At 31.4% G+C, this 23513-nt stretch overlaps 1 protein-coding gene across 1 annotated transcript in view; it reads left to right on the top strand.

The window, feature by feature from the left end:
- LOC148302706 (transient receptor potential cation channel trpm-like) overlaps window positions 1–23513 on the top strand; it is a 248030-nt gene that overhangs the window by 12213 nt on the left and 212304 nt on the right. The gene's annotated exons all lie outside the window — the stretch shown is intronic.

Genomic DNA, 23513 nt, shown 5'->3' with positions numbered 1-23513 from the left:
ATGTACAATGCATCGAAACACGTGTCACAATTGATTGTAAAAAACATCAGTATTTACCATTTTTTGTCCGCCTCCGTGGTGTAATGGTCAGTGTTTAGCTACCGTACTGGAGGTCCCGGGTTCGATTCCCAGGGGGGTGAAAATAAATATCGTTGATTTTACACTGTAATATTTATTTAATATTACCCTAGACTGGTTCCTGAAGCGCAAGAGTGATCACCTTGCCTTCATGTAAGTAATGATCAAGATAACACCGCGTCAATTCGACGGAGTGCCCTATGCACCATTGGGTGCGGATAAGGATTATAAGTAAAAGTAAGTAAAGTATTTACGAAGTGAAATTAAAATACAACATCTATATTTTTCTCGAATTATAAAATTAATTACAACCGTTTATTTTAAATCTTGGATGAGGTCCAAATTTTATGATTAAATAATTTCTGATATACAATTAATATGTTAAAGGTCTATTTTTTCATTTCCTGTTATCCAAAGTTACGTTATGTGCGTAGTTCGAGTTGATTTATTGTGGTGTTCACTAGGTACTTACTTGGGACCATGATCTGCAAAATATCCATGGGATTTACATATTGCTGTTGTATGTCTCCACTCTCGACGTTGTCATGAAGTCAGTTCACTTCAATAACCATCAAAACTCATGATAATTCATCCGAATAACTCATATTCACACCCAAAAACTCACAGAATGTTTCAATTTCATGACATTTTCATTTCTTCTTCTGTAAAACTTAAGTAACTTTGATTATTTCTTTTGAACCGCTGATCCTATATTTCTTCCATTCAAATTACATCGTTCAACCCTTTTGTCATATATTCTATCTTCATTAAGGTAAAAACGCATGCATTTGGTTTCATTTTGGTTATGGCATCGATTTGCTTTTTTATTTTTTATTACATACTGAAAATGCATGCATGTTAATTTATACAATATATGTAAATGTTTTGATACCTTCTCCTACCTCAAATTAGTTTCGAAAATTTCTTGTTGATAAAGTGGACCAGAAAGTAATCTTTTTTGTATCAGTAATGTAAGACGTCCACCTCCATAGTGTAATGGTCAGCACACTCGGCTACCATTCTGAAGGTCCCGGGTTCGATTCCCAGGGGGGGTCAAATAAATATAAGTGATTTTTTTCACTCTAATATTTATTCAATATCACCCTGGACTGGTACCTGAAGCGGAGGGCTGATCACCTTTCCTTCATGTGTTTTCGATCAAAATAACACTGCGTTTATACGATGCAGTGCCCTATGCACCATTGGGGTGCGGATAAGGGTTAGAGAGAATGTAAGACGTGTCGGGTTGTGGTCCCGTGGTTAGTGTCGCGGACTCTCTCGCGAAGTCAGAGTTTCTCGCTTCGAACCCACTCTACCACAATTTGATACCTATTTCAAATAATGAGCCGATTAGGCTCTCAGAAATAGTATGAAATTGAAATATTTGTGTAAATTATAAATACACAAATATTAATCTTTAAAAAAAAACTGGAAACTAAAATCTTGGTTTACATTTTCGAGGGTTAAACCATGTTAAAATATATGTGTTGCCTACTTTCAAAATCCACCAGATCCATGTAAGTCGATTTTCCAAAAAACGCAAAATTCTCCAAGTAACATTTATGTTTAAAAGATTTGTCTATCTTTAGATAAAATATTATGAAATAGAGAATTTTAATATTTTTAGAATTTTTTTCAGTAATTAAAAAAAAAACACGAGACACAAACCGATAATGACGTCATCTTAATTTTTTACCCACCCCCGCTCTTTGATTGGCCGATATGGGTCAGAAGGCAAGTTCCATGAATAAAGCGGAATTTGAAATACAAAGCTGTTTTAAGTATTTGTAGCAGGGTTTTCAAGTATATAAATATTTTAAACAATAAAACCCACAATTGGCATTCCAATAGAGGATTTTTTTAAAAATCTTATAAAATTAGATCTGGTGGATTTTGAAAGTAGGCGACACATATACTGTCACAGGTCTCATACCAACATTAGAAGCGCATTCCTCAGGGTCAAAATTGTGCAGCTACATAAGTAAACTAAGATACATTATAAATACTGCTTCGACCTGTTGTCTGTAACAGGAATCTAGTGATCTTCACCCCTGCGTGATGACCCAAAAATAGACCGAGAATTTTAAAACGATTTATTTTGTTTTGCTCTCACTTGTTATGCTTTCCACTCTTCTATCATGACACTTTACATAAACACTTCCATAATTTCATTACTCTTTCAACATTGAATCGTTCATTTTGAAACGTTCTTGCTTCATTTGTGAATCTTTCACCCATAACTGATCATCCAGCATCATGATGTGTTTGTACCGCATCTGATGAATGGTGTTCGAGTGTGCCCAGTTAACAGTTTCAGCGTGGCATGAATCGATTGACATTCGTGTTTCAGTTCTACGTCGTATTTTTGATTCTTGTTGTCTCTAATATTTGTTTCTCCAGGAATTGAACTTTTGATGTGTGTTTTGTTGAATGATAACGGAATGTGAAATTTTACGTAATTAATTTTTCTGAAATTGTGTGTTTTTTAATGTTTGGTAATACTGAAGAGAACATATCGGAAGTCACCACAGGTAAGCCAAACTGAGCCAAGCTAGTATATGTATGTTTTTTTAATTGTCAACGTATTTTTTGACTTTGCGCTGCCAATTTTTTCTTTTATTTTTACTATTTCGTGCATAACAAATGTAAATTTAATGCTAAAAATATACAATTCATAATTTTCTCTTTAAACACCTATTTGAAATTACCAAGCAAATAGTGTTTGTAGATAACTGAAAACAAAGACAAACAAATAATGATGTGTTACAGTATGAATGATCATATAATTACAGTGTTGTGTATTAATGAGACAAATTGATGAAAAAAGGAAGTAGAATCACGTAATTAGATGAGGGGGAAATTTACAGAAACCAACGAATAGACGATACAAATAGTTCGGATTTTTGTTTTTGTTGTATAAGTATGTCTTCAAGAAATTCTATTATTGGAATGACTACTTAAATAATTATGTCTTGCTGAAAAAGTAAAAAAAAACTAATACCCAAAAAATTTCAAAATATTTATTTATTGCTGGAATATGATTATGAGCTTGTGGAAAATGAACGATTGTGAAAATAAATGAACTTTAAACAGGGATGTCATTTTTGTATTGAAGATATTTAAAAAAAAACAGTATTTGTTATTTAATTTAAGCATGACAAAGTAAGATAGTAGACAAGTTCGTCGTACGTATAAATTATGCCCCTTTTCACGACAAAGTGCTAATAAATTCTTTAAATGGAGAGATTTTCAAAAGATTTTTTTAAAATCATTGCGGAATGTGTGTATATTTTATATTTTATTTTATGATAAATCTATTCATAGTATAGTTTGTGGTTGTTGGAATATATATGAACGTAAATCATTGGATGATGGATCATAGAATTATGAATTATTTCAATATGAGTCACAAAATTATGATTGAGAGACATGAATCATAGATGTATTAGTCGTAAAATCATCAATCATAGAAACATGAGTTATAGTACCATGAGTCATAAAATTATGATTTATAGAATCACGAAACAAAGAAATATCAGTTATAAAATCACGAATCATAGAAATATTATCGTTGAATTATGAGTTATAGAAACATGAATACTAAAAATATCAGTCATAATATCACGAATCGTAGAAACATAGTCATTGAATCATGAATCATTTATACAGTCATAGAATTATGAAATTAGAAACATAGATCCTAGAAATGTCAGTCATGAAATCAAAAGTCATAAAATCATGACTTATGGAAACATCAGTCATATAGTCAAAGAATAGTGAACATATCAATCATAAAATCATGAATTTTAGAAACATAAGTCACATAATCATGAATCTTTAAAACAGTCATAGAATTATGATATAAAGAAACATCAATCATAAAAAATCAGTTTTAAAAATCATGAATCATAGAAACATAAGTCATAAAATCGCGAATTATGGAAATATCAGTAATATAGAATCATTGGCTCGTCCGCCATTGGGCGAGAAGAACAAAATTCTCACCATAGGTGATAATTTCAAAAAATTATATTTATACATTTTAATCAGCGGAAATTAATGAAATGAGCCGTTTAAAATTCAAATGCAATTTTTAAAACATTTACTCCCTATAACTTTCCCTCCGATCACGCGGTTCCTATCTCAACGTTGTAGGGGGGTTACGGTACATTTAAATGACGAACATTTTGTTTAAAAAAACGAGGAAAATGTAATATTTTGATATTTCGTGCCATTGACTTCATACTCCCTCTCCTAACACTGCTAGATCTACAATAGTTACCTAGAAAATGCACCTAGAGAACATTTTCATAAATGCATTTTATCAAATTACGCTACATGCAATATGCAATTGATTGATAACGTCAAATTGCCAGTCCGTTTATCAATCATGAACCCGCAAAGAGTAGTAATTAAGTGCATGAATTAGTACACACATATCGCTCACTCCTTTCAAGAACGTCATAAATCAAAAATCGACAATTTTCAGTTGTGCATGTTTTCGGAATGCATAGAAAACGTACCATATCCCAGCAAAAGAGGCATATTTTTAACTTAATATTTACCCGCTACTGGGCAGAAAGTGTTGTTTTTGCATTTTGAAGAAAATGTATTATTTAATTATTTTTTTAAATTTACTAATTATTTTTCAAATGGAGAAAAAACCTTCAGGTTTAACCTTAAAAGGTCTGTTGCACAGTAAAAAGTTCAATAAGTGGCTTGATATTTATTTTTAGCACATTGTATTATATTTTTAAACTTTAAAAACGTTCTCCTGAAAAATCAAGTTTTTTGATTTATGACGTTCTTGAAAGGACTGAGCGATATTATTAAAGATAATTTCTAATTGATTATATTTTTACAAGCTGTGTCCGGTCAGGCGTTGATGTGGTTCAGTCTAGTAAAATGAAAAAAAATGAAAAAAGCAGACATTTCTAATATGTTGATTTTTACAATGGTCGTGAAGAAATGAAAATAATAAAAATCTTTGAAATATCAACGCGATCGAAAACATTGAATATACTTAGACTTGTCTAGAAGCATATGCCCGACATGAACAATATTAAATATTAATAGTGTCGGTGTGTTGTGCTGTTTTTTTTTAAATAAAAGAGGAAAATAACTTTACAGTTTTAAGTTTTGTACTGATATTTCATGTTGGAACTGCATTTTATGTAGTAAGTTTATTTTTTTATTAAAAAAGATAAATATTTATATTTTTATTATTTACAAAAATAATTCAATTTCATACAAGTTCTCTGAGCCTAAGCGGCTCATTATTAGAAATAGGTGTCAAATTGTGGTAGAGTGGGTACGAACCGAGAAACTCTGACTCAAGAGTCCGCGACACTAACCTCGTCAGAGTTTCAGTTTCTCGGTTCAAACCCCCTCTACCATAATTTGATACCTATTTCTAATAATAATCTGCTTAGGCTCATAGAAAAAGCATGAAATTAAAATATTTGTGTAAATAATAAAAAACACAAACATTTCTCTTTAAAAAAATATAAATATTCTTTTAAAAAACGGCTGAGATGTGACGACCGCCTCACGGCGCACCAAGAAGCTATTTTAATTCTATTTCTGCGACTAAGGTCTTTAGAATAACGGTTCAAGTAATCTTTTGTCTATGCGACATCTAACGACTGTATAAATGCGAGAAAGACGTTCAAATGATGACGATTAGTCCTACAAATGATACACAGATGTCGCGAGCGGTAACCAAAATGAATGTTTCGTACATTAAATGCATTGTCAACTTTGTGATATGGTGATATAACACTCTCCTTATCATTCAACGTTCGCTTTGTTTCGTACATTTTAAGTGGTATTACACAAAGTGAACGATGAATGATAAGGAGAGTGTTCCCAAAATGCCTGTTTACAGAACGCAGTAACATTACAATACAAAGTGGAAAATTCGCGAAAGCATTATTTTATTTATTGATTCGGCATTAACTTTGTGGAATGACATGATTATTTTAATTAAATTAAACACTTGAATAATCCACTGAATTAATTAATTAATTCAGTGGATTATACAAGTGTTTAATTTAATTAAATTAAATAATTATTTATTTATTTTAATTTTATCATACAAATAATTTCAAATTACAATAATATATTCTTCGTCTTCTTGTAGACCATCTGTTTGTGACTTTGTGGCAAAATCTATCTTATTTTTAATTTAAGTTTTACTTAAATTAAAAATAAGATAAAAATAAGAAAACAAACTTTGCAACACATCATTTTATGTAAAACCTGAATGTTTTTTCTCCATTCGAAAAATATTAAGTTTATTAAAAAAAATTAAACAGTACCTTTTCTTCAAAATGCAAAAACAACACTTTCTGCCCTGTAGCGGGTAAATATTAAGTCAAAAATATGCCGCTTTTGCTGGGATATATTATATTTTCTGGTCATTCCGAAAACATGCACAACTGAAAATTGACGATTTTTTTTATATATGACGTTGAAAGGAGTGAGCGATACATGTTAATAAAAGTAGAATTCAATCCAATAACCGTGTTTAATTTTGGATATATTACCCAAAAATCTTACTATACGACTGATCACCCACCCGCCTTCATCCATAATTCAAACAACATAAATCAGTTTGAATGAAGGGTAGATGAAACATTCTAGAATTCTTGTTATTTTTCTTCTTAATTCTACTTAAAGGCTTTCGTCAAATGCCTGCCTACCCAGGTTTCCTATCGGAACATATTTTTCGTATCGGATGTAATAAAATCACGAGAAGATTGCTTTTTAAGTAAGGTCGGATTTGTGCGGAAAAATATCTCGTCTTCATAAATTTCGGGTTGGTGAGCGCTTTTTCGAGAGCATTAAATGGTGACAGCACTGTAGGTCTGACAGCGAAAGGCCTCGCGAGACATTTTGCCTATTTCAAAATTTATATTTTGATAATTTGCCATAGATTTTTTTAAAATTTCAATGAATATTTTAACAATTGACCATTAATAATACAATGTTCTTATAATTACAATAAATTTGCAAATGACTTTTTTTTGTACTACTACTACTACTACTACCATCACGCCGTTTCCCCGCAGGGGTAGGCAGAGAGGATGGAACGCCACACTCTTCTGTCCTGACATACACTCCTAGCCTCCTTCACATCCATACATCTAGTCATACATGCCCTCCGATTACGCAGACTTTTGACACCGCCAGATTTTAGGTTCTGATTGATCTGATCGTGCCAAGTCTTTTTCGGTCGTCCACGTTCTGTTTTCCCTCTCACATTCGCCACATATATTTTCTTAGTCATTCTCTCGCTATCCATTCGTTCCACATGTCCATACCACCGCAAAGAGCTCTTTCTAATCTTTTCAATTATTCCTCGTTCAGCCTTACATTCCTTTCTTATATCATCGTTTTTAATTCTGTCATACAATGATTTTCCACACATTCGTCTGAGGGAGCGCATTTCAACAGCATTCACTCTGCTTTCACCCTTCCTTTGCCAGTTCCATGTTTCGCTTCCATACATTAGTGTCGGTACTAGCACGCCGTTGTGAACCGCTAGCTTGGCTTCCATGGACATATTCTTATTCCCAATCACTCTGTTAAAAGCACCATTTATTCTATTCCCTGCATTCACTCTTCTCTCAATATCCTCATAATATTATTGACATTTTGATTGTGTCAAAATACGTGTTCACAAATCTAGGTTTTCTCCTCTAATGAGTTATTTTAACATGTTTTTTTGACATCTCAACCAAGATGAAGAGACCTGTCATGGGCTGGTTCTGTGGTCTCTTTACACACGCGCAACATTCACCACACTGCTCAATTTTCCAACCGATGAAATCAACGTTATGCATACTTACGTGCCTGTATACTATTTTATTCTAATTTTTTGTATTCTATAATTTTTTGTGACATAAGCTTTGGCAGTAAATAAATAAATAAATAAATAAAAATAAGGGAATAAAACACACACTATTAAATAAAATAAAACAAATTTATGAGGCGAATGTAATTGGAAAAAGAAGCAGAGGGAGACCGAAAAAAACATGGCACGATCAGGTATGTCAAATACTTGAAAGTGGTCAGGTTAGGAGTCGTAACAATCGGCGGGTATGTATGAGGAGATGCTTGAACGTGGAAGAGGCGAAGAATGTTTGCAAAGACAGAGTGGTGTGGCGTTCTATTCTCTCTGCCTACCCCTGAGGGGAAGCGGCGTGATGGTTAGTTAGTTAGTTATAAAAATAAGTGTGTCTATAATAAAAAAACACAAATATTTTCTTTAATAATAATAATAATAAAACCCTTATCCGCACCCCAATGGTGCAAAGGGCACTGCGTCATATAAACGCAGTGTTATCTTGATCGTTTACACATGAAGGAAAGGTGATCAGCCCTCCGCTTCAGGTACCAGTCCAGGGTAATATCGAATAAATATGACTTTTTTTTTTCAGTCTCATATATTTTCTTAAAAAAAAAAGTTATATATATATATATATATATATATATATATATACATATATATATATATATATGTATATATATATATATATATATATATATATATATATATATATATATATATATATATATTATTCTATAATACCTGTTATTATCCCACGTACATACAATTAAAAAAAAAGTTTGAAAAATTAGTTTGAAAAATGAACTGGCGAATGATTTTTCGTTTCGAAGTTTTATTTGTCATACTGTAGCTTCGTTGGCAGAATTATAAAAAACGCCGATATAATTTTCAGCCACTTTTCTTGTAAGAATATGATGTGATGAATCTGCTGACATTATTTTGTGACAGTGATCTACATCGTATCGAATCGACTATCATTAAGCGGAAATGATTTTAAACACCTCAAATTTTAGAATTTATACTTTAAAGATAATTATAAATTGGATGTTGATGTATGGAAGTGAAGCATTTAGATGGCAAAAAAAGGATAAAAGTAGGCTGAATGCAGTCGAAATGCGATCCCACAGACGAGTGTGCGGCAAAACGATGTATGATACATATTCAAACGGTAAAATAAGATAAGAATGCAAATCTGAGATGGTTTAGGCATGTGAATCGAATAAGTGAAGACAGAACAGTAATAAAATATACTAGACGAATGTGAATGGTAATATGTAGAAGCAGATGATGACCGAGGAAAACTTGGCATGATCAAGTATTTCAAATACTTGTATGTAGTCAGGTCAGGAGTAGAAATAATCGGCTGGTTTGTATGAGTTGATGCATGAATGTGGAGGAGGCAAAGATTTTATGCAAAGACAGACTGATGTAGTATTCTATTATCTCTGCCTACCCCTAAGTAACCGGTCATTAAAATTAGCCTTTGACAGGTGGTAAGCCCTGTGAATACCTTGACTTCCAAATTCGTTTTCATCTTTGCTTAGATTTCAAAAAAATTAGTCTATAGATATATCGCTCACTCCTTTCAACAACGTCATAAATAAAAAAAAAAGATTTTTCAGGAGATCGTTTTTAAAGTTTCAAAATATAAAACAATGTTTTAAAAATTTACTGTGCAACAGATCTTTTTAGGTAAAACCTGAAGGTTTTTTCTCCATTTGAAAAATATTTAGTATATTTTAAAAAATAATTAAACAATACCTTTTCTTCAAAATGCAAAAACAACTCTTTCTGCCCTGTAGCGGGTAACTATTTAGTTAAAAATATGTCGCTTTTGCTGTGTTATGGTACATTTTCTGGGCAATCCGAAAACACGCACAACTAAAAATTGACGATTTTTGATATATTATATGACGTTGTTGAAAGGAGTGAGCGATATGTAGTCAAGTTATATAAGGCTAGATTTATGAAGAAGCCAATTATCGATCCGTTATGATGTTATTAATTTGGAATATTGTCACATCTCTATCTGAAACTATCATCCCTTAAATTCCTTTCGCATTCCTTACTGAATTCCTTTCGCATAAATGTTTGATGTGAGGTTGACGTATGAAGCAGTTTACGAGGCGTACTTCCGTGTTGCATTGTTGTACAATATTACCATTTTACTATTTGCGTAATTCCGTTTCGTGAGTCACTACATTACCCTCCTAAGGCCCATTTGTTAAAGCAATTTACGTAAAGCCTATCTATCTACAATTTTTCATTAATTGATTCGGCAGTTACTTTGTGGTAAAATCTATCCATTTTTAAACTTTATAAAATTAAACAACATTGTTTTAATCACATTTTTTATTATTTTTATTAAAAATACACTTTAACCAACCGGTTTCGACAAAAACCTTGTCATCATCAGGGTTTTTTAAATTCTAAAATTTTAAAATACTAAAAACATTACAATACTCATAGTTAATTACATTGCCTTACCAAAAACTTCTTCACACTCCGTACACCATATAAAAAAATGATTTAAAATTATAATTTAAAAACTCCTTAATGTTATTTTTAATACTCCTATTTGTATTTATAATAAATAAAATAAGTGGTTAAAACAAAGTTGTTTAATTTTATGTTTATAAAATGTGCCACAAAGTATCTGCGAAAAACAATAAAAATACGCATTTTTAATTTAAGTTTTACTTAGTAAAAACCACATTTTTTTAAAAATCTACTGTGACACGTGTTCTATGCATTCCGGTGTTTGAAAATGATGCGGAATGCATCGAAACACGTGTCTCAGTAGATTTTAAGAAATAGTAGTATTTACTAAGTAAAATTTAAATTAAAAATAATATATTTCAATTTGAATTATGCTAAACAAAACATTTGACAAATAAAACTTGTATGCGACGCATCCTGACATATGGGATCGAAAGCAGAGCGGACACCGCAGTAACAAAAAATGCACCACGAGTGTCAGAAATGAAGACTAAAAGGAGCATATCTAGCAAGAGTCTACGAGACAGAATAAGGAACAACAATTTAAGGGAAATATATGAGAACGAAGATGTCTTTAGATGGGGAAGGCAACGAAGGAGACAATGGTATGCGCGTGTGAGAAGAATGGAACCATCCAGACTCTCCCATATTGCACTGTACGGCCAACCCCAAGGTAGGGCACCAAAGAGATGGATCGACAGCTGGGAATCGACGTCGCAGGAGGTTAATTTAACTCTAATATTTATTCAATATTACCCTTGACTGGTATCTGAAGCGGAGGGCTGATCACCTTTCCTTCATGTTAATGATCAAGATAACACTGCGTTTGTATGATGCAGTGCCCTATGCACCACCGGGGCTCGGATAAGGGTTTGAATGAATATAAAAACATAAATATACATACAGTAATTTTATCATTAATATTAAAAATATTTATAATAAAACTATTATTGTTGTATGAACTAGTTTCAAAGTATGATTTGTCAAATGTCAATTAACCATAACTGGCAGATAACACGTCGAAAAACAGATACATTTTCCGTTGGTCGTCGGTCAATCTTGGATTCGTTTAAAAAACTAGACTAGATGCATTCCGTCGTGTAGATAAGTAAAACACAGAACATGCCATTCAGTTAGTGCCTACCGTTCGGTTCGCGGGGATGTCCTGCTCGTGTCTGCGCGAATTGCACAACTGCAATGTAATAATTATAATTAAATAAATATAAATCGTTAAAAAATCTAGTGAGGTATTGAAATGCATACATAAATCCCACACGTCTAACTGTACGTGTGGAATATACGTTAGGGGTAACACGCGATGATACAGTGGCTTTGAAAAGCTGAAAAAGTGATGTTTAGTGACTTTTCTACAGTTATGATTCTCTATTATCTCTACATGATGAAGAATAATAACATGGAAGTCTGGGCATTTACGAGGCTTACGTCTGTCAAAGGCTGGTTTAAGTGATCTTTACACACGTGTAACATTCATCAATTCTACCCGTGATTAACAACCACACTACTCAAATTCTTGGAACTTTAATATATTTTGTTCAAATTCGAAATAGTTCTTGAATTTACTAGAATTTCACTAGACACATCTATGTTGCGATATGAAAAAAAAGTATTAAAAAAAAACCATTTAATTGGAGATAATCCAGATTTATGAACAAGTATTTGGACTCACTCAAAATGTTGTAAGTTATGATTCTTTTAACAAATTCGCTATAAGTTCAAATATAAACAGAATTTCTGAATACGACTACTTATAGAGATAAATAATTTACAAACTGACTAATACGAGGTAAACAGAGAGAATAGAACGCCACACCACGATGTCTTTGCAAAATTTTCCCCTCTTTCACATCCGGGCATTTCTTCGTACATACCCGCCGATTATTACGGCTTCTGACCTGACTACTTTTAGGTATTGACATACTTCATCACGTTTCTAACTACAGACATACATACATTTGCCTCATAAATTTGTTTGACTGTTCTTTCCTCACTCATTCGTTCCACGTGTCCAAACCATCTTAACATACCTTTGTTAATTTTATATATATCTTAGCCTTGCATTCTTTCCGTATATCGTCATTCAAATATCTGTTTTTTTTTTTTTTTTTAAAGGAATAAATCCGCAAATCCCATGTTGAAATAAGCACATAAGTAGATTAGCATCTGCAGGTAGGATTGTAAGGATAGGGAAGGTAAATGTGAAAAAAAATTACAAACACCCAGACCAATCGAAAATAAATCTTTCTATAATTCATTTTGCAATCGGCGGGAATCGAACCCGCGACGCCAGTTTCGCAGTTGAGTGTCTATCCAACTACGCCACGGCGCCTGACTCTATTTCTTTATCTTTTTATTAATATTTATAAATTTTAAAGGTTTCTAAATTTGAACGATTTTTTTTAGTTTTTATACGTATTAATTTATTTTATTTCTTCGGTAATTGTACAGCTTTGTTATTTTAAAAAGTACATAATAAAAAATAGTTACATTAACAATAATAAACATTACATTCCATTAACAAAAATAGTTACATTAATAAAAATAAAACCAATTAAATAATTTCACATTTATGTTATAATAACTATTAAAACATTAAGAGATAAAAAAAGAAAAAAAGAGTGGAAGTGTGTGTGTGTGTGAGGAAGGGAGTAAAAGGGTAAGAGTGTGGTTTAAAAAATAGATTTTGCAGGATGGAAAAGGAAAGGAGAAGAATTAAGCATGTTTTTTTCTACGTAAGAAGGTTAAAAATAAGAATATATTTATAAATATACACATATACATATAGGGTAGACTGGGTACGGTTGAAACAAAGGACGGTTGAAACAGAGCAAATATCTTGCAAACCGTATGCGGTAGGGTGAAGGGTCCAAGGGACGAACAAAGTGGACAACAAGTTCAAACACAAATATCAGTGTTGCATCGCTCGCCGCACTGTGCAGTTGCTTGTAGGAGGTCCTATTGTATTTTGATAACCAAAAGTAAGTATTTTTGTTCTGAGAATTTTCCTTTTATTACGATTTCTATTGAAACGATATTATTGAGTATGATTTCGTGTTTGAAATGAAGCTTGTAGAACACGATATAGTGATTAGTTTTAATATGCCATTATTGTTAACATTACTATTTTCTGTTTTCCACCTAAAGGAGGGGTTGGGGACGGTTGAAACATTTTTTGTGGGTACGGTTGAAACAACATATTTTTTCAGTTTTCCTGTTTTCTAGATGCCGAGAGTACGCGCAAGAAAGACTTCGAGAGGAGAGGTCGACTTGTCGAGGTATACATACGCTGATGAGGAGGTTAAAGCAGGATATTCACTGCGAAAAGCGTCGGAAAAGCATGGATTAAACCACTGTTCGCTCATTAGATATATACGAAAGCGAGATGCATCTGGTGAAGAAGAAAATGGGATATGAACCCCACAACAAAGTTTTTAATAAATAGCAGGAGCAGGAGCTTGCAAAATACTTGCTACTAAAAAAAACAGAGAAAGAAGAGATAAGAAAGGAGCATGAAATAAGGTTGAAACGGATGAAAACTAAGTAAGTGAAGAAAAAAATGGATGGAAGAAAAAGTAGAAGGATCGTTAAAGGAAAAAATAATCATAATATGCAACAGGAATCATCATCAAAAGAGGACGAGTGCTATTGTCTTGTTTGTCTGTCACTGTATTCAGAGAGCAGATCCAGTGAAAAGTGGATACAGTGCACCACTTGTAAACTGTGGGCTCAAGAAGACTGCACAAAAGGTGGTCTTAGCTATGTTTGCCACAATTGCGACTCGGAATGATCCCAAAGCTAGATTTCCGCTTGATTTATGACTAATCAAAATGACAGAAGTGTTTCCTTTTAGTTTATTCACAGATTATTTTCGTTCGATTTGTTTGTTGCCATTGTTTTTAGTTGTTTTTGTTCATTACATATCTGTAGACTGATTAATATTGTCATGCGGTGCCATAATTATTTATAACACAAAAGTAAATAATGAATAAAAAGTCTTACAATATTAAATATTGATTTATTTGCGTGTGTTTCAACTGACCCCAATCACTGTTTCAACTGCCCCTGGTATGGGGACGGTTGAAACAAATCGGATATATTTTTTAAATTTGATCTGCCACTAAAAATAACACACCGGGTACTGAAATAATACTTCCCATTAGTAGACAGAAACACGCTCTTGTATTTAATGCATCTTCCTCATCGCTTGACTTGTAAAGAGCAATACTATGGACAATATAAGCAAAATTGTTTCAACCGTACCCAGTCTACCCTACATACACATCTATACATATATATATGTATATATATATATATATATATATATATATATATATATATATATATATATATATATACATACGTGTATACATATGCACATGTATAAATTACATATACAGAAAAATATACGAACGAAGATGGAAGTATAAAATCTTAGGGTCACATCCATTTCACATGTCGTCTTTCTTTCTTAATTTTATCGATAATGCTTATCTCAACCTTGCATTCTTATTATTCGAGTATAGAGCAGTTCCAATACAATACTTAACGACATGAAAGACCAGTTTTTCCCCTATTTAATTAGATATATTTCGTATAATGACCACTGTGAGAAAACAAGATAAGAAACGTAAACTTGAAGCGTATTACGTTCTATCTTGAGAAATTTACGTCTCAACGTTCTCCGCAAACGTGAGAAGTACGAGTGTAAACCTTCACGAAATGACGTCATAAATTTGAAAGTAAGCACTTTCCTAAAAATCCTGAAATTTATTTCATGACAGATTAATGTCTCTTTTTTTCAATTTTCGTATTTCTGTTTTATTCGCGATTCTTCAGGCTGCCAAAACAAGTCAGGGGTGGGTAATCGTTTAAAAATAAAAACCCCCTTTGGACAATGATTAATTATATATTTATTTTAACATATTACATTTGTCCGCCTCCGTAGTGTTATGGTCAGCACGCTAGGCTACCGTTCTGGAGGTCCCGGGTACGATTCCCATGGGGGGATCAAATAAAAAAAATTGTCATTTTTTCACTCAAATATGTATACAATTTTACCCTGGACTGGTACCTGAAGCGGAGGGCTGATCACATTTCCTTCATGTGTTAGCAATCAAGATAACACTACGTTTATAAAATGTAGTGCCCTATGCACCATTGGGGTGCGGGTAAGGGTTTGATTGATTTTATAACATACTTAAGAGATATTATTTATTACAAACTTATCAGATTTATTACATACTTAATTACATAGATAATATTCCCAATGAGTGATTTCCATTGCTCATTTTGGGACATGGGATCATGGTTAACAGGATTCGAAAACAAATAAGAAAGTAAGAAATAAGAAAACACAGAGAGAAATGTAAAATACAACTTTAATTAGTTGCAATAACTTGTACTTCTCTCATCTCAGCACATGTCCCAGATAAGACACCTTCCGGAACTTGATATCAGTCAGCAACTGTCTCCCTGCACTTGCTCTTCGAAGCTCATTTGCTTTGCTGACCTTCTCGTCTTTATTTATCTAAACTTCATTTCCTGAAAATAAATAAGTACATTGGCGGGCTTATTGCTAAATATCTTCCAACCAACCAAAAACAGATTAGTGATATTGATCAAAACGTATTGATACCACATACAGCTGTTTGCAATCAGAGGGTAGATAGTACTTGAACATTAAAAAAAAACATAAATTACAAATTAATATATATATATATATATAAAACTTAAATTACAAAAGATGATAATAAGGAGGGCAAAGAAAAGAGGGAGTTTTAGGAAGGAGGTAGAGGGAAAAACTAGGGAGGAGGTTTGATAGGCAGTTAGGATTCTAATGATAAATAGTAATATCTCAGACGTTTCTTAAAAATTATTAGAGAAGGTGCATTTTTTACGCGGAGAGGTAATTCATTCCATAGTCTGGCCGCTTAGACAGAGAAGGAATTACTGAAGAATGATGTGTTATGGCGAGGAATGTCAAGTGTTCTTTCTTTCATTATCCTAACTGGACCCATAAACCAAACTCCCAAGTGGAACTTATCCAGAGTTTGTGCAAAATTTGGAATCACTCAAAACATTTTATGTAAAATTTTCTGAAAAAATTATATTTTTGTTCTTCAAACGTATTGTGCCCTTCCATAACAAGAAAAATATGGTATTTATCTTTATTTTCATGTAATTATTTGGTTTAATTGGGCCCTATAGCTCTTAGTAATTGTAGTGTATTAATGAAATGAAATCGTTCCACTTAAAGACATTTGTTTTACGTTAATTAATAGTTTTTTTTTTTATGTATTGTAGCATCACTCAATCATTGAACCATTTCATCTAATTGCTGAGTCAATTAATTTTAACACTGTTTTTAAAGCAGGTTTATTATTTACATATGGAATTGTTAACAATTGTTTCATGAATATCTCATTTTGGATCACTTATGACTTTGAACAAAAATCATCTGAAATTGAAAACAATTATTTTTTAAATCTTGTTTTGAATCACTTATGACTTTTGAAATACAAAAACAATCATTGGAATTTTTTTTTAATTATGATTAAAAAAAACTCGTTTTGGATTACTCGCGATATTCCGAGTCATAAAAAAATCTTCAATTATTTTATAAATATCTCGTTTTGGATCACTAATGATTTTTAAAAAAAGTCATTCAAAATTGTGTTCAATTAATTTTATAAATATCTCGTTTCAGATCACTTTTAAATGAAAAAAAAAACCTTTTGAAATTGTGTTCAATTATTTTATGACGTGTGGTATATTTACGTTTCCGTGTAGTGATTGTCCTGACGAAGAGACGGGTACTTCTCAAAACCAGTATACTTAATCTCGGTAACTACGAAAATACAAACCTTTTTGTAATAAAAAAAAATTCAGTTTAATTACATAATTTGTACGAATACCATTTTTTTCCTTTGTATCTAGTCCATTCTGACGAGTTACAACAGTTGGTTCACGTTGTTTCCGGGATTATTTATTGAATCTTCATGTTTATTTAATCGTCTGATTTTAGTTACGAGTTTATTATTACTTCTACTACAAAGTGTACACATTTCAATCAATTGTTCGATTGTACACGCGAAGAATTCAGATGAACGAAGATGAAGGAAAAATATAACGTCACTAAACTTTAACAACCATTGATTTGCATATCGCTCACTCCTTTCAACAACGTCATATTTCAAAAAGCGTAAATTTTCAGTCGTGCATGTTTTCGGGATGCCCAGAAAATGTACTATATCCCAGCAAAAGCGGCATATTTGTAACTTAATATTTACCCGCTACAGAGGAGAAAGTGTTGTTTTTGCAACAAAGGTTAAAGGAAAGGTATCGTTTAATCATTTTTTTAAATATACTAAATATTTTTTAAATGGAGAAAAAACCTTCAGGTTTTACCTAAAAATGTCTGTTGCGCAGTAAAAAGTTCAATAAGTGGCTTGATATTTATTTTTAAAACATTTTATTATATTCTTAAACCTTAAAAACGATCTCCTGAAAAATCAAGTTTTTTTTTTTTTATATATGTCGTTGTTGAAAGGAGTGAGCGATATGTAATACGATTAATGATGGAGAAATAAGCGAGATTTGCAACATTATGACATCTTAACCGTTTTACTGTGGAACGACGATATATCGACGCTTTATTACTGCGTACCGTCGAAATATCGACTTTTGCTCAGTTTAATTTAAGATATCGACCTGTATGGACGTGTTGCGGTGCGCGCGTGCAAATCATTTTTAATTTATCAATCATAAATATACTTTTAAAAGGTATATCGCGGTGAAAATAATATTTGATGAAAATGTACACAATTTTGTGTAAACTTAATTGAAAGATTATTTGTTCTCTAAAATTCTTCCGCAAGTAAAGGCATAATATGTGAAAAAAGACTTAGCAGTAAAACGCTTAAGATAGATGAAGAAGAACATGGAAATCTGGGTATCTACAGGGTTAATGACCTGTCATAGGCTAGTTAAGTGATAACTTTACACACGTACTTCATTTCCCATTTTTTTAACTAAATTTTTTAAGACTACATATAAGTATACCGGAATATATTATAAATAGGAAAATATTAGTCCCATAATTATACGTTTTTTCATATGTGAGTTCTCGGATGCGTCTATGGTAGAGTTCAGGGAGTTTTTTATGCGATCTCTCTGACGAATGCGCAGCAAAGTGATGTTCGAATGGTGATATAAGGAAAGAATGCAAAGCCGAGATAAGCTTTATAGATAATATTAAGAAAGTTGCGTTGAGATGGTTCTGGCACGTGAATTGAGTAAAGAAAGAAACGGAAAACAAATTAATGAGGCGAATACAATTGGGAATAGAAGCAAAGGAAGACTGATAAAAATTGGCATGATCAAATATATCAAAGTATTTTTTTATCTTTAATTTATATTTGAAGCAAAAACTTTGTTATTTTCCATTTTATAATACAAAAATTACTTCGTTATAAAATCACATTAAATTTTTATCATGACTTAATTATAATGTCTACCGGTTTCGAAACTTACCGCTTATTTTTTAAGACTGATTAATACTAAAACACTATCTACTTTACTTAAGTAGATAGTGTTTTAAGTATTAATCAGTCTTGATAAAGAAGCGGGTAGCTTCGAAACCGGTAGACATTATAATTAAGTTATAATAAAGAATTTATAGTGATTTTAAAACAAAGTTATATTTTAATGAAATATTTTTATTTATTAATTGAGTTCGTGCAAGATTGAAGCATTTCAATGAAATTAGTATCATCAGCGTTGATGTGAAGATTTTACAGCTCTTTATCTAAAATATTAATTCTTTCTCAGTTTTATATCTAGATGTGCTTTTCCCATCCTCCTAAATCATCCCCAGAGGTATAAAACCTTTTAAAAATCTCATAAAATAATTTTTAAGATGCCGAACGGTAATAAAAACAAAAATTTTTGCAAGAAAATTAATAAAGTAGGAAAGAAGATGGTTATTTAATATCTTTCATGGATGTAATTTCTCGACAGACGGTTTATCTCGTTTTTAATTATTACTCCCCTATATTCATTTAATATTTAATATACGTCTACCATTTATTGCAGCGTTTTAATAAAGATTTTCTTTTTCTTTGCCTTATCCCCATTAAATGGTGCATAGGGCACTGCGTCGCATCGATGCAGCGTTATATTAATCGTCAAGGCAAGGTGATATGTCTTGCGCTTCAGTCTAGGCTAGTCCAGGCTGTTATAATATCAAATAAATATAAGAGTCAAAAATCTCTGATGTTTATTTTGAAACCACTGGGAATCGAACCCAGGACCTCCAGCGCTCTAGCCAAACACTCAATTTCGCTATGGAGGTGGAAAATGTGTGTATATACAATTTATATTATTTCTTACGGATGTATTTTGTAGATAAATAGTAAAAGTTCAATGATAAAAGTTTATTTTTAATTGAAATTTTACTTGGTAAATACAATTTTTTCTTAAAATCTATTGTGACACGTGTTCCGATGCATCCGCATCATTTTCAAACACCGCATTCAAAATTATGCGGATGTACGGAAACACGTGTCACAGTAGATTTTAAGAAAGAGTGGTAGAGACAAAGTAAAACTTAAATTAAAAATGGATATATGTATATTACCAGAGTGTTTGATAATGTCCTAAAAGTACGAAACGCGTCACGTATTAACATATATATATATATATATATATATATATATATATATATATATATATATATATATATATATATATATATATATATATATATATATGTATATATATATATATATATATATATATATATATATATATATATATATATATATATATATATATATATATATATATATATAAATGTAGAATTCAACCAAATAAACCTTGTTTAATTTTGGATAACAATACCACAAAGTGACTGCCGAAACAATTAATCAAATAAAAGTGGAAATGAAATAAAATTAAAATAATTTAATAGATTTCCTCATTGTTATTTACCTTCTCCTTTTTATTCTATTTCTATAGATAGATAAAATCACGCGCTTATTTGAACGCAACGTTGTTTTAAAAATTCAAGGCAATTGTTAAGTTACATAAGAAAAAATAAGGTTTTGAACAAACAGACGTTTAAATTTTTATGTGTATAGATTTCGTACGATAATTAAAGGCTTTGCGATTGGGTAAAAAATATGATTTTCGATAAATAGTTTGACTTTGGGTGATAGAGTTATCTCGAACACCCTGTACTCCCTCCCAAACGTATTCAAAACTAGTTTTGAATTTTTCATACCAACCCTGTTCCCTTGCGCAGTAACTACTCCCGTTTTCACAGCTGTGGCAGTAGCTAATTTGTACTCTAATAAATTTCGAATCCACATCCAATTTGTGAAATGAACTTTTCACATTTGTGCAGTTTGCAGCGAGCATGGAAATGACTTGTAACTAAACTTTCACCCGCTGCAACATTCTGACTCCCGGATACTATGAGCTGACATACTAACTTGAAATTAACTCTGGGAAATGTAATGCTATCCCAGTTTTCCAAATTTTCTGGAAGAATGCAAGCACTGAATCGTTTACTTTTAAAAGCGAACGGGAATTCTCGAAATGGCTTTAAAATTATCAGTACCTAGCTGTAAGTGGTTTTACGGTTTAATCCAATCAAGAGAAAAGTATTTATTTAAAAAAATATAAATATATCCATATTGGAGGAATATATATTTAGCTCACTCCTTCGAAGAACGTCATAAGTCAAAAATCGTTAATTTTCAGTTGTGCATGTTTTCGGAACGCTCAGAAAATGTACTATATCCCAGCAACAGCGGCATATTTTTAACTTAATATTTACCCGCTACAGGGCAGAAAGTGTTGTTTTTGCAGGGTTATTTTTGACACCTCAACATAGAAGAAGAAAAATGTGGATGTCTGGGTATGAATGTGTATTACGTGATCACTTAAACCAGCCTTTGACAGGTAGCCCCTATAAATACCCAGACTTCCATATTCTTGTTCATCTCTGTTGAGATGTCAGAATGTATTTTTTTTTTTAAAATATTTTTCTCTCCCCGGTCGAAACGCCATTGACGTGAAATGTAAAGACGTGATTGGTCGTTGAATGAGTGGGTTTATGACACTCTGTGCTGGTGATGGTGTTGTGCTGCTGCGACTCTTGCAAGGATGCCATGAGTGACGCCCTCGACATGTTGGATTTGGACGTACGACAGCTTCTCACACATGAGGTAAGCTTGTCTCTGACCTCTGAACCCCTTTCGCGTCTGATTTTATAGTTTTTTTTACAACAGTTCTATCTATTATTTACTATGCATCAGGTATGGGCAAGGCTCATATCGCTCAATCCTTTCAAGAACGTCATAAATGAAAAATCGTCAATTTCAGTTGTGCATGTTTTTAGAATGCCCAGAAAATGTACTAAATCGCAGCGAAAGCGGCATATTTTTAACTTAATATTCACCCGCTACAGGGCAGAAAGTGTTGTTTTTGCATTTTGAAGAAAATGTATTGTTTAATTATTATTTTAAATATACTAAATATTTTTCAAATAGAGAAAAAACCTTCAGATTTTACCTAAAAAGATCTGTTGCACAGAAAAAAGGTCAATCAGTGAACTACTCAGCATTTGTTCATTACTGGGAGGAAACCACGTAAAACTCTTCAGGAGGAGCTGGACTGGTGGCTGTCGTCAACAGGCCTTACCTTCCGCTTGAAGAGGGTTCAGCATTTTGTGACCCAGGTCGGTTTATAGTACCAATGTCCTTCATTATTATTTTTTATTTGCCAACTCCATGCTTCACCTCGGTACATTGGGGTTGGAAACAGGACTTCATTGTGTACTGCCAGTTATATATTGTCCGGGCAATAATATTCACCATAAATATTTCCTATTGGTTCTCATTTCAAATGCGATCAGTTTGCGATAACTACGGATGTACCGTATCCGGTCTCTACTTAGTTATTGTTCCCGATCCGGAAGTATTTCTCTATTCGTTAGTTTACCACTTCGTTTTGTTATGAGAGGAAATACTAAGTACGGTTATATATATATATATATATATATATATATATATATATATATATATATATATATATATATATATATATATATATATATATATATATATATATATATATATATATATATATATATATATATATATATATATATATATATATATATATATATATATATATATATATATATATATATATATATATATATATATGTATATATATATATATATATATATATATATATATATATATATATATATATATATGTATATATATATATATATGTATATATATATATATATATATATATATATATATATATATATATATTTATATATATATATATATATATATATATGTATGTATATATATATATATATATATATATATATATATATATATATATATATATATATATATATATATATATATATATATATATATATATATATATATATATATATATATATATATATATATATATATATATATATATATATATATATATATATATATATATATATATATATATATATATATATGTATATATATATATATATATATATATATATATATATATATATATATATATATATATATATATATATATATATATATATATATAATTGAAAATACAGAATTTTGTTACGTATTGATTTCACTTGCCATGAAGATTTAAATAAATCTCAACAAAAAAAAACACAAACTATTAACGCAAATACAAAAAAAAATAGTTTTCGAAACTAGTCGAGTTTACATTAATTAACTCAAAAGTGGTCTTAAACAAGTGTTTTATTTTTATACTTAATGAATATTGTGAGTTCTGCGTCATACTTGGCTCTGTTTTCAGGACATTAGTATTCGTCAGTAAAAATATACATCTTTCGTCATAAATCTGCCAAACGTTCATCCTTTAGCAAATAATCACGATTTTATTCAAACTCCCGTGAGTGATAAGATTATGCAAATAACCCGAATTTTTTATCTGAACATTGTACACATTAAAATTAAAATAACACCGTTTTTGTGTGTCGCCTCGCTT

This window comes from Brachycentrus maculatus, unplaced genomic scaffold (assembly GCF_059751285.1).
Source record: "Brachycentrus maculatus isolate JH-2025_06_01 unplaced genomic scaffold, ASM5975128v1 h1tg000421l, whole genome shotgun sequence".
NCBI lineage: Eukaryota > Metazoa > Arthropoda > Insecta > Trichoptera > Brachycentridae > Brachycentrus > Brachycentrus maculatus.
This window is presented reverse-complemented; position numbering and strand designations above follow the sequence as displayed.